The following is a 7,827-nucleotide window of genomic DNA, read 5'->3' as shown; positions in this document are numbered from 1 at the left end:
AGCATTGTTAACAGAACAGAGCACCCCAGGATCACTTATAGTTAATGTATAACAGGATCACTTATAGTAAATGTATAGTAAATGTAGGACCACTTCTAGTAAATGTATAACTCACTAAAAAAAACCCTGACATATTTGATGTATGGGAATGTTAGGGTGGAAAAGTACTGAACCACCCCTTCCCCTCTTTTGTCTGAAAACGTGCTCATGCTTGCTATAAAAACTAGCCCCCTTTCAATAAACTTTGACTCTTGATCGGATTTTCGTTTTGAGTCCATCAATTTTCCCAGCCCTCTTTTATTTTCCAGGTCAACTCCTCTTCGTGACTCACGAATAACTTCGTGACCCTCATCCACCTTGCGGGCCGGGGTCCCCGGGGGGTCGCAAGGATGCTCTCAGCTGGAACTCTATTACTTGGGTTCTACCCCTGTTCTCCATATGGTTTTTCAAGCCCTCCAGGAGTGATTCCTGAGTGCAGAGCAAGGAGTAAGTCCTGAGCACTGCTGGATGTGTCCTCCCAAAAGCTTTTTATTTTTATTTATTATTTTTATTGTTTTGCTTTTTGGGCTACACCCAGCGATGCTCAGGGGTTACTCCTGACTATGCACTCAGAAATCGCTCCTGGTTTGGGGATCATATGGGATGCTGGGGGATTGAACCATGGTCCACCCTAGGTTAGGGCGTGCAAGGCAAACGTCCTACCACTTTCGCCACTACTCCGGATCCCTAGTTGATTATTTTTTTTTTTTTTTTTTTTGTGGTTTTTGGGTCACACCCGGCAGTGCTCAGGGGTTACTCCTGGCTCCATGCTCAGAAATTGCTCCTGGCAGGCACGGGGGACCATATGGGACGCTGGGATTCGAACCGATGACCTCTTGCATGAAAGGCAAACGCCTTACCTCCATGCTATCTCTCCAGCCCCCCTAGTTGATTATTTTGCTTAAAGCTTTAATAAAAAACCCTCAGAGCAAGAAATGTCTATTAAAAATTATAAAAAGACTGTAGTATAAATGCACCATGGAATACTACTTAGCCATAAGAAAAGGCAAAGTCATGTAATGAGTGAAACACCTGGATGAAATCGTAGAGTATTAGACTGAGTGAGAGAGAGAGAGAGAGAGAGAGAGAGAGAGAGAGAGAGAGAGAGAGAGAGAAACAGAGAGAGAGAAACAGAGAGAGAGAAACAGAGAGAGAGAAACAGAGAGAGAAACAGAGAGAAACAGAGAGAGAAACAGAGAGAGAAACAGAGAGAAAATGGTCAAAGAAAATAATGTGCGAACTGGTTTACAGAACTGAACAGCACCAAGTATTAGATCAGGGGAAAAGTTTTGAGAGGGAGAAGAAACTCTGAGACAGTGGGGGTGGGAACAGACCCTGATGGAGAGAGTAGTATGTTGTCTGCATGAAACCCCATCATTAACAGTCTTGTAAAGTGATGTGCTTCTAACACGAAAACCAGAGACCCCTCCGTGTCCACTGCATCACTATTAGACTATGCATTTGGATTCCATACTACTGGGTTGGAATCTCTACTGCATACAATTGTAGGAGACTTCACATCGTTTTCAATGCGCCTAGGGTGTGTTTTGTTGGGTTGTTGGGATCCAGGAAAACGCACGGACACAGGAAGGTGGTCAGAGAGAAATCACAGCCTGCCACACAGGGCCACATAGGGACACTCAGGGATCAGTCAAGAGATAAAGGAACAAGAGACAATGCAGACGAAAGACTGTACAAAACTGATTTGAAGGGAAGCATGAGGCTATGGAAGAAAGCTACCTACTGACTAGGGCCTGACCTTAAAGGATTAGGGGAGAAGAAAAGTGGTCCAGGGGACAAGAGCTTGATAAGTGAAGTGACAGGGGTGGCCTGGACTCTGGATGGGGTGATTTATGTAGGAAAGACACAGCCAACTCTGAGTTCTGAATTCTCTCTGGCCCATCCTGCTCAGGAAGGATGAATACAGGGAGGTGTGTGAGTCCAAGGATGGACGAGAGAAGGAGAAAGGGAAACAAGGGGAGAAGTAAGAGGATAATAAGGAATCAGGTGGAAATGGAGATGAGAAAGTTGCATCATGAAGAGGAGCAAGAAGAGGGACTTTTCCAAGCTGCTGAATCTGTGCTAGTCCATCTTCAATAGCACAGTTGATATTTCTCAGTAATCTCATGTTGATGGTCATTGCAACCATTGATGATCACTGATGTAAAAAAAAAAGTGCATATCAAAATTAAAAATAAAAGAATGAAATGCTTAAGAGTGTCTAATAGGAAGTTAAGCTGGAACTCAAACCCAAATCCAGCAAAACCTTACTAATTTTCACTACCTAGTCATGAAAATTTATGGACAAAGTGAAGAAAGCAGTGAATGAAGGGAGAGAACAGAAGCAACATATAGGATCATAAAAGGGAAGCACATATAGAGAAGTAGGCAACATCTGTAATAAGCTATTCAAGATAGATCACTGAGAAAAAGGTGTCAGGGATCAAGCCCGGGTCAGCCACATGCAAGATAAATGTCTTACCTGCTGTACTATTGCTCCAGTAATCATTAATTTTAATAATGTTAATGAGCAGAAGAGTTCCTAACGTTATAGATATCATTCTGCTGTGATTGTTTCTATTGCGTGTGACCATGTTGTAAAGATGTTTACAGCATGAAGGAAAGAAGAGGAAAATCCTCCAGAGCAGGAAATGGTGAAACATTACCTCTGACAAAAGAAAGGCATATTATTTAATGCTCCATTTTGTTTTTATTCCCACAAGGAAAAACACATTTAAAGTGTGTATGTGGGGTGTGTGAAGAAGAAGATTAATTAGAAATAGGAGACTGAAACTATGAGAGGAAAATAGGGGGAGATTTTTTTTTTTTTACCTATTTATACCATGTAAGGTGATACACCCGTAGAAATAGTATCTTGGGAGAGGAAAAATATCATTAACCAATGTTATCTGCCAGGGAAATATTAAATGCTAGAGACATTTGAAAAGCATTTTGAATTTTAAAAGTGAATAAATGAAATCATAAAAGGAAAATTCAGTTCTAGAGACCAAGTCTCAAATTCTGTTGCATTTCTTTTGATTAGGAAGTTCTTGGAACTTTTACTTTCTTTCTTTCTTTCTTTCTTTCTTTCTTTCTTTCTTTCTTTCTTTCTTTCTTTCTTTCTTTCTTTCTTTCTTTCTTTCTTTCTTTCTTTCTTTCTTTCTTTCTTTCTTTCTTTCTTTCTTTCTTTCTTTCTTTCTTTCTTTCTTTGTTTCTTTCTTTCTTTATTCTTTATTTCTTTCTTTCTTTCTTTCTTTCTTTCTTTCTTTCTTTCTTTCTTTCTTTCTTTCTTTCTTTCTTTCTTTCTTTCTCTCTCTTTCTTTCTTTCTTTCTCTTTTTCTTTCTTTCTTTCTTTCTTTCTTTCTTTCTTTCTTTCTTTCTTTCTTTCTTTCTTTCTTTCTTTCTTTCTTTCTTTCTTTCTCTTTCTTTCTCTCTTTCTTTCTTTCTTCTCTCTCTCTTTCTTTCTTTCTTTCTTTCTTTCTTTCTTTCTTTCTTTCTTTCTTTCTTTCTTTCTTTCTTTCTTTCTTTCTTTCTTTCTTTCTTTCTTTCTTTCTTTCTTTTCTTTTTCTTCTTTCTTTCTTTCTTTCTTCTTTCTCTTCTTTTTTTGTTTGTTTTTGTGGTGTTGTAGATCAAAGAAGGCACCTTGTTCTCCCAGGGCATCTCCAGGAACACTCTCAGCAGTGGTCAGGGGAATAAAGCTGGAATTCCTACCTACAGTGCTCAGAAATCTAACCCCAGGTTCCGAAAATACATTTCAATCCACTGAACTCTCTCCACAGCCCTCACTGGTAATTAATGTAATGCAACCTTAGTGACCTTGCATTCTGTCACCTGTTTGACATCATTTAAGGAATTGGTAACACCTTGAATTGGCTTAACATAATTTCTTCACAGAAACTCTGCAATCTGATATTCTGTCCGTGCATTTTCCCACACAAGATCTTCAGTGCTTAGCAATGTTGAGCATCAGATATATATAACTGCAAAGATTTTTTTTTTCTTAAAGAGCTCAAAGCTTATATCTTCACTTACTTATCCTTAAAATTATTTGCATTCTTAGCCATCTTTTCTGAAGAAAAGATTTAAGCATATAACTTTTTCTCACTTTCTTTCAACACCAAGGTTTACACAAAGTTGTTAATAATATAGTCCAATGTTCCAACATCAATCCCATCACTAATGTGACCTTCGCTCCACCATTATCCCAGTCTCCCACTCCTCTAAGATGCCCCCCTGAGCAGGCACAAAATAACCTATTTTTTATTGCTTGTTACAGTCAACTGTCAAATGGAATCATCAAAAATAAATAAATAAATAAATAATAAAGTTCAGTAGGACCTTGAGCACCACTGGATGTGGGCCAAAAACAAAAGCAAAACATAAGCACAGCATACTAGTAATAAAAATAAAAAGGTTGATAAATTTACTTTTGATTTTAAGTTTGCTCCTGATTCCATGTTTAGGGGTCACTTCTAGCTCACTCCTCAATCACTCTTAATTTAGGAATCAAATCAGTCAGAGTCCGTTATGTGCAAGGAAAGTACTTTAAACTCTGAAGACCTCTTTGGTCCCAGCAATTAAACTTTGCAATGAATTAATAATCAGGAAAAGGAAAGAAAAGTTGACTTTCATCATACTTTTTTGGGGGTAGGAGGGCCACACAATACTCAAGAGGTACTCCTGGGTCTGTGCTCAGAAATCACTCCTGGCAGGATCAGGGGACCCTGGGAATACTGGGGACTGAACCCCAGTCGGCAGAGAATAGGGTATGTGCTATCACTCCAACCCCTCTCATCATACTTTTGATTTGTGAGGTTTCTTCCCAGATGCCTTTTGCTGACTGAGCTAGTTTCTTTCTATTCTTTGTTGGAGATGTCAGTAAGAAAGCACGCTGCATTTTAGAGAACGCTTACTCAACATATATTGAGATCAACCTATGATTTTAGTTTGTGTGTTGTTGGTTTTTAATTGTGTTGATGTCGTACATTATGTTCGTTGGTTTTGGTGGAGTTAAGCCAACCGTGCATTCCAGCAATAACTCACACCTGGTCTTAATATGTAATTCTTTTTCAGATGTTGCTGAGGTGGGTTTAATCATAATTTATTAAGGATTTTTTTGGTATCCACTTAGGAGGCTAGAGGGCATTTCTCAGTATCTCTGAAGTTAGAATCAATGCCTGTGTTTCCAGAGTGTCTTTTATAATCTTTACAATCCAGAGGATGAGATCAATTGACCCACACACTCACTTCAGACCACCTGGGAGACTAGCAGGAGTCATTTTGCTTTCTGGAACTAAATACCTGTGTCTTAGAGGTCAGTACTGAGCACGGTCATCCAATAAGATAGGAAGGTCAGAAGAGTGAAAAAATTGGGGCAAGGATAGGAATTCAAGGGACTGGCTATTTTTCCAACAACATAGCTTTAAAAACCAAGAATATCTACAGTTCAAGAATGCACACTTCATAGAATTTAGTTGGTATTAACATAGGGCTTATCACCAGTGTGATTTGGTTTCTTCTGATTCTATTAAAAAAACAGTTGTTTTGATAACTATGAAAGACTGGTGTGAAATGATGGCAGGCCTGAAAAGGCTTGGGACACTTGCCAGTCCTCTCTGCACATACGCATGACACGTCTGATAAGCAAGGTCTGAGTTAGAGACAAATCTTATCTCAACTCCCTTGGAGAAGACCAAGGTCAGGCAGCTTTGCATTCGCACCGGCCCGCGGAGTAAAAGCTGCTCCAGGTGAGGCTCGAACTCACAACCTCGGCATCGCCCACCAGCGTACTGTCGTATAAGTACCGCGCGCTAACCGATTGCGCCACTGGAGCTGCACCGGATGTGAGGCTGGGGACGCGGAGGTGAAGGGCCTCGGATGGGGAGTCCCCCGTGGAGTCAGGTCGTGCGTGGAAACAACGGTTTCAAGGCCACGCGGATTGCAGCCGGGACGGGGCTCCGCGCTGCACACACGCGGGCAAAGCCTGGGTACACAAGAAAAGGGAAGGAAAGAAAAGAAAGGGAAAAGAAAAGAAAAGAAAAAAAAAGAAAAGAAAAGGAAAAAAAGAAAAGGAAAAGAAAAAAAGAAAAGAAAAGGGAAAGAAAGAAAGGAAAAGAAAAGAAAAGGAAAATAAAGAAAAGAAAAGAGAAGAAAGAAAAGAAAAGAAAAGGAAAAGAAAGAAAAGAGAAAAGAAAAGAAAAGAAAAGGGAAGGGGAAGTGGAAAGGGGAAGGGGAAAGGGGAAGGGGAAAGGAAAAGGAAAGGGAAAGGGGAAGGAAAGGAAGGGAAAAGGGAAGGAAGGAGAAAGGGAAAAGGGAAGGAAGGAAGGGAAAAGGGAAGGAAGGAAGGGAAAAGGGAAGGAAGGAACGGGAAAGGGAAGGAAGGGGAAAGGGAAGGAAGGGAAAGGGGAAGAAGGGAAAAGGGAAGGGAGGGAAGGAGGAGAAAAAGAAAGAAAAAAGAAAAAGAAAGAAAAGAAAGAGAAAAAGGAAGGAAGGAAAGGAAGAAAGAAGAAAGAAAAAGAAGGGAGGAAGGAAGAAAAAGAAAGAAAAGAAAGAAGGAAGAAGAGAGAAAAGAAGGAATATGTTAAGTTGAATGAAAATAGAACAAGGAAGGAAAGAAGGAGGGAAGGAAGGGAGGAAGGAAGGAAGGAAGGAAGGAAGGAAGGAAGGAAGGAAGGAAGGAAGGAAGGAAGGAAGGAAGGAAGAGAGAAGGAAGGAAGGTATGGAAGAAAGAAGTTAAGTTGAATGAAAGAAAGAAGTTAACTTGAATGAAAATAGAACAAGGAAGGAAGGAAGAGGGAAGGAGGGAGGGAGGGATGGGGCAAGGAGGGAGGGGGAGGAAAAGAGGAAAGAAAGAAAGAAAGAAAGAAAGAAAGAAAGAAAGAAAGAAAGAAAGAAAGAAAGAAAGAAAGAAAGAAAGAAAGAAAGAAAGAAAGAAAGAAAGAAAGAAAGAAAGAAAGAAAGAAAGAAAGAAAGAAAGAAAGAAAGAAAGAAAGAAAGAAAGAAAGAAGAAAGAGAAAGAAAAGAAAGGAAAATATATGTTAAGTTGAATAAAAATAGAACAAGGAAGGGAGGGAGGAAGGAAGGAGGGGAGGGAGGGAAAGGGAGGGAAGAAGGGAGGGAGGAAGGAAGAAAGGAAGGAGGAAGGGGAGGGAGGGAAAGAAAGAAAAGAAAGGAGGGAAGAAAGGAAGGAAAACCCTTGACTCAAAAAGCAAGATATTGTCAGTATAGAAACTTTGGAAATATAATTAGGTGTCTTATATTTCATTTCAATGGAAATTTTATTGTAATAAAATTGTTCTAAATGTATGGCTATTGCAACAGGTTTAGGAAATTCATAAAAATAGGATATTTAAAAAGTATCTCAAGTCTATGCAAGAGAAATCTATGTTGTATTTCATTTCATTGTTTTTATTATGAAGATTTTCATTGAGGATGTTCCCTCTCATTTTGAGAGTACTGTTGGTAAGTATATGCATACACCCCATATATCATATGTAAAAAACGTGCAGTTTTTGGACCATAATGAGTCCTAAATCTCATAACTGTGGGGACAGGATTGCTATAGCAGAAAGATGGAAAGAAACAACCACATGTTTTTGTTCCAAGCTGATTCAGATTTCTTTTAAACTTAGGGCACCCTCTTGCTTTTATGCCTAAATTTTTGTTTGTTTGTTTGTTTGTTTTAAGGGTCACACCTGGTGGTATTTCAGGAAAGATGCAGTGTTGAAGTGGTCAATCCCCATGCCTTGGTATGCCAAATTCACATTTCAGCCCTTTGAGCTATCTCCC

General features: G+C 39.5%; 1 non-coding gene across 1 annotated transcript; it reads right to left on the bottom strand.

Moving 5' to 3' along the window:
* Positions 1 to 5,778: 5,778 nt before the first annotated feature.
* Positions 5,779 to 5,872, bottom strand: TRNAI-UAU (transfer RNA isoleucine (anticodon UAU)). Its single transcript has 2 exons — positions 5,835 to 5,872; positions 5,779 to 5,814 (listed from the first exon to the last, which is right to left on the bottom strand). It is a non-coding gene; the product is annotated as a tRNA-Ile (tRNA).
* Positions 5,873 to 7,827: the final 1,955 nt, after the last annotated feature.

Source organism: Suncus etruscus, chromosome 18 (assembly GCF_024139225.1).
Source record: "Suncus etruscus isolate mSunEtr1 chromosome 18, mSunEtr1.pri.cur, whole genome shotgun sequence".
NCBI lineage: Eukaryota > Metazoa > Chordata > Mammalia > Eulipotyphla > Soricidae > Suncus > Suncus etruscus.
The sequence above is the reverse complement of the archived record's forward strand: the minus strand, read 5'-3'. Positions and strand labels throughout refer to the sequence as shown.